This window comes from Gymnodraco acuticeps, unplaced genomic scaffold, assembly GCF_902827175.1.
Source record: "Gymnodraco acuticeps unplaced genomic scaffold, fGymAcu1.1, whole genome shotgun sequence".
Classification (NCBI taxonomy): Eukaryota; Metazoa; Chordata; class Actinopteri; order Perciformes; family Bathydraconidae; genus Gymnodraco; species Gymnodraco acuticeps.
The window spans coordinates 10,279-15,417 of record NW_022991719.1 but is presented as its reverse complement, the minus strand read 5'-3'; positions in this window follow the sequence as shown (position 1 = coordinate 15,417).

Here is a 5,139-nt window from a genome sequence, read left to right as displayed (position 1 = left end):
AATGGACTTGAACATGACTTTAAAGGAACTGTTCACCCCGATATTTATATATATATTTGTCCTCTTATTTGGAGTGCTTTTTACACTTACAGTTATGAAACAGACTTACTCTGCCAACAGTGCTTTGTCGATAAAGTTATTTGAATTTGAGATAGTATTGCAGTAAAACAACTCACATAATTTGTCTTGAGATTGACACTCTCCATTTGTCTCGTCCTCCTCCTCCTCCTTTATCTTCGTGTGTGTGTGTGTGTGTGTGTGTGTGTGTGTGTGTGTGTGTGTGTGTGTATGTGTGTGTGTGTGTGTGTGTGTGTGTGTGTGTGTGTGTGTGTGTGTGTGTGTGTGTGTGTGTGTGTGTGTGTGTGTGTGTGTGTGTGTGTGTGTGTGTGTGTGTGTGCGTGATGTCTGACAGATTGGTGTCAGTTCTGCTCTGAGGAGAGTATATTCTTTCTGTTCTCTGTCGTTCTGTCATGTAAATCTTTCTCCACACTGTGAATATGAAATCTTAAAGACACACACACACACACACACACACACACACACACACACACACACATACATACACACACACACACACACACACACACACACACACACACACACACACACACACACACACACACACACACTCTTGTTTTAGTTTTTTTGCCCGGCAGTGATTTCACAAATCCCCATAAACCAGGAGGAGATGTAAGGAGCTAAAATAAAATCAGAAACAAACTTTGCTGCAGTCATTTGTGAACCAAATCAAATAAAGAGCCTCTAAAAACACACGTTGCTCTCACTATCAAGACATCTAATGCATATAAATCTAAAAGGCTTTAATGCCGAGGAAATATCTATAAACCAAAAGCCATCTTAGTTTTTCGTGGTGCTGAAATCACACTTGTAAGAGTAATAGTCCTCCTCAGGGCTTCTTCCCAATGAATCTACCTGACCTTCTACTTTCTCACATCTCATTTTAACGAGTTGTTTCGAAGCTTTCCATCAAAAAGGAGGTCCTTCGTGACTTTCTGACTTTTGCTACAAGGACAAAAGAAGTATACACAAGTTAAATAGAAAATAAAAGACTGATCTGTAAGAGAAAGCCACAAAACCACTACTTACCAAATATCTTTAATACTTTATGTGCCTTACTGATCCAGAATTATGCACTTTTTGCACCGTTAGCGTACATTATTTACCATGTTTTTTTGCACACAGATTCCTTATATTTACAGTGAGTTTATTTCTTGTCTTGATGTAGCAGGACTCAATAAATAAGTCAAAGTTTTACCAGACTTTTTATGTTATTTGTTTATATGACAGCTAACGGAGGCTAGCTAGCCTTCCTCCTTTCTATAAATGAAGTCCGATATCAGCGCTGCATAAATAATAACACCTCTCTACTTTAGACCCTCGCTTCAGAGAAAGGGCAAACATGCATAACGTAGAACAAACACAGCACTGAGAGCTGCCAATGGCTCGCTGGGTGTTCAATTATGATATAAGAATAAACTGAGCAAAAAATAGAGAATAATGGGATTCAGTGTTAACGTTAGCATGCGAGGCTAGCATAGCTTTCGCTTTCTGAGTCAAAGCTAACTGTTAACCTTAGATTTCTGAGTAAAATGCAAAGAAAAAGCAGAATTGTTACTTTAAAATGTTTATCATGTACAATGAGGGATACATATATCAGGGATGCAAACACACGTATGGTGAAAAAAGAGAGAACTATTCGAAGCAGAAAGAAAACAGCGTAATATACCATCTGACAAAGGCCTGTGCTATAATGCTTCAATTAACTTAATATACTCAGATCAATAGGAGACAGAGATGTTAAGTTATAAATTAAGGGTTTTTATTATTATTTACAGCAGGGGTGGGGAACCTTTTGCCCCAGGGAAGATTTTTTTTTTAAATGTTGAAGTTAAAAGCATCAATCTGGTGCACTTTGAGCACAACATTAGGAGATCTATGGATACATCTCTCAACACACATATGAAACAGAACTGTAAGCAGATTTCTTTTTCTTTATGGATATTTTACAAATCACTCTCCTCAAGGGGCGGTAACCCTCGAACCTCCTGGTGGACACCGGTGGTCAGGGAAGCCGTCCGACTGAAGAAGGAGGCCTTCAGGGATTTGTTATCCCGGGGGACTCCCGAGGCAGTTGCAAGGTACCGACAGGCCCGAAGGGCAGCAGCCTCATCCGTGGCCGAGGCAAAGCAGCGGGTGTGGGAGAAGTTCGGAGAAGACATGGAGAAGGACTTTCGGGCGGCACCAAAGTTGTTCTGGAAAACTGTCCGACACCTCAGGAGGGGGGAAGCAGGGAACCATCCAAGCTGTGTACAGTAAGGATGGGACGTGTTGACCTCAACTGATGGAGTGTTAGGGGCGTTGGAAGGAACACTTTGAGGAACTCCTGAACCCGACAACTCCGCCCTCTATGTTAGAGGCAGAGCTGGAGTATGACGGGGGATCAACACCAATCTCCCGGGGGGAGGTCACTGAGGTCGTCAAACAACTCCACAGTGGCAAAGCCCCGGGGGTGGATGAGATCCGCCCGGAAATGCTGAAGGCTCTGGGTGTTGAGGGACTGTCATGGTTGACACGTCTCATCAACGTTGCGTGGAAGTCGGAAACGGTACCGAAGGAGTGGCAGGACCGGGGTGGTGGTCCCCCTTTTTAAAAAGGGGGATCAGAGGGTGTGTGCCAATTACAGAGGCATCACACTACTCAGCCTCCCCGGGAAAGTTTACTCTAAGGTACTCGAAAGGAGGGTCAGGCCGATTGTCGAACCTCAGATAGAGGAGGAACAATGCGGATTCCGTCCTGGTCGTGGAACGACGGATCAGCTTTTTACTCTCGCAAGGATCCTGGAGGGGGCCTGGGAGTACGCTTATCCGGTCTACATGTGTTTTGTAGACTTGGAGAAGGCGTATGACCGAGTTCCCAGGGAGTTACTGTGGGAGGTGCTGCGGGAGTATGGGGTGAGGGGGGTCTCTACTCAGGGCCATCCAATCTCTGTACTCCCAAAGCGAGAGCTGTGTCCGGGTCCTCGGCAGTAAGTCGGACCCATTTCCGGTGAGGGTTGGCCTCCGCCAGGGCTGCGCTTTGTCACCAATCCTGTTTGTAATATACATGGATCGGATTTCGAGGCGTAGTCATGGGGGAGGGGGTCTGCAGTTCGGTGGACTAAGGATTGCACCACTGCTTTTTGCAGATGATGTGGTTCTAATGGCTTCATCGGTCTGCGACCTTCAGCACTCACTGGATCGGTTCGCAACCGAGTGTGAAGCGGCTGGGATGAGGATCAGCACCTCCAAATCTGAGGCCATGGTTCTCAGCAGGAAACCGATGGACTGTCCACTTCAAGCAGGGAATGAGTCCTTACCCCAAGTGAAGGAGTTCAAGTATCTCGGGGTCTTGTTCTCGAGTGAGGGAACAATGGAGCGTGAGATGGGCCGGAGAATCGGAGCAGCGGGAGCGGTACTGCAGTCGCTTTACCGCACCGTTGTGACGAAAAGGGAGCTGAGCCAGAAGGCAAAGCTCTCTGTCTACCGGGCCATTTTGGTTCCTACCCTCACCTATGGTCATGAAGGATGGGTCATGACCGAAAGAACGAGATCGCGGATACAAGCGGCCGAGATGGGTTTTCTCCGCAGGGTGGCTGGTGTCTCCCTTAGGGATAAGGTGAGAAGTTCGGTCATCAGGGAGGGACTCGGAGTTGAGCCGCTCCTCCTTTGCGTCGAAAGGAGCCAGTTGAGGTGGTTCGGGCACCTAGTTAGGATGCCACCTGGGCTCCTCCCTAGGGAGGTGTTCGAGGCACGTCCAGCTGGGAAGAGACCAAGGGGTAGACCTAGGACCAGGTGGAGGGATTATATCTCTTCGCTGGCCTGGGAGCGCCTTGGGACCCCCCAGTCAGAGCTGGTTGATGAGGGGAAAGAAAGTTTGGGGCTCTCTGCTGGAACTGCTACCCCCGCGACCCGACCACGGATAAGCGGGAGAAGATGGATGGATGGATGGACTCTCCTTTCAAACTTTATTCTTGTTATTTTTAACAACTTTTTCGTTACTGTCATATAGTATTTTATACCTGTTTTTCATCTCTTATTTTGTTATAGCTATAATGATCATATCAAGGTGTGCCTTGATAACTGTGTTCCTTATTCTCGCGTCCAGGAGAGAAGATTTAAAAAGGAGACTAAATCGAGTCTGAGTAGTTTCAAATGGGTACTTTAATTAATAAAAAGGCGCGGTAATGTTACAAGCAGAAGATTGTTCAGTGAGGAGAGAAAGGCTGCAGCTTCCTCTCGCAGTGGTCGGCCGTCCTTCCCGCTTGCTGGCTGTTTGCTCCTCCTCTCTAGGGGCTGTGGTGACGTAGGAGACTTCCCCCTCGTTCTTCTGTGTCCGATATTGCGTTAAACGGAGGATTTCGACATTTTACATTCATTGTATAACTAGACACGCCTCTTCTCCTCCTAATTTATTTCATGACTTTTCATCTAAATACATTTCAAATGCTGAAATCAACACTCTAAAAAATACAGGAAATACTTCACAGCATTTTGGTTCCGGTAGTTCCGGATGTTGTCACATGCTACCCACGTCTGCAAACAATAACGTATTCAAATAAACTGTACCTTCATTTAATATTCAGCAATAATAATCTCTTGGTTCAATTAGTTGTAGTGTTAAATCAGTAGGTTTCATCACTCCATGTCATTTCGCTGCTCAATTCACATCTATAGGAAATGGTATATTAGCCACATGCTAAATGCTAACCGGAGATGAAGGATTTTCAGAATAAAAGCTTGGTATTGAGAACTTCCGTTTTTTTCCAGAATAAAATAGCATTTAAACTGACGGTATGTTTAAGCTACATTATGCTATCAAACATTGATTTTAATTTCTAACAGCCGTTACCTCACTGAGCTGAGGTAATCTGAGCCTCTCAGTCTCTCAGGAGAGAGCTCTCTTCCACCTGGTCAGTGGCGTTTCTAGGTGTACAAAACTGGGGGGGCAGAAAGAGGTCGGGGGAGAGAGAGAGAGAGAGAGAGAGAGAGGGGGGGGACAGAGAGAGGGAGGAGAGAGAGAGGGGGAGACAGAGAGAGGGGGGGAGGAGAGAGAGAGGTGGAGTGTCAAATTACATACTGA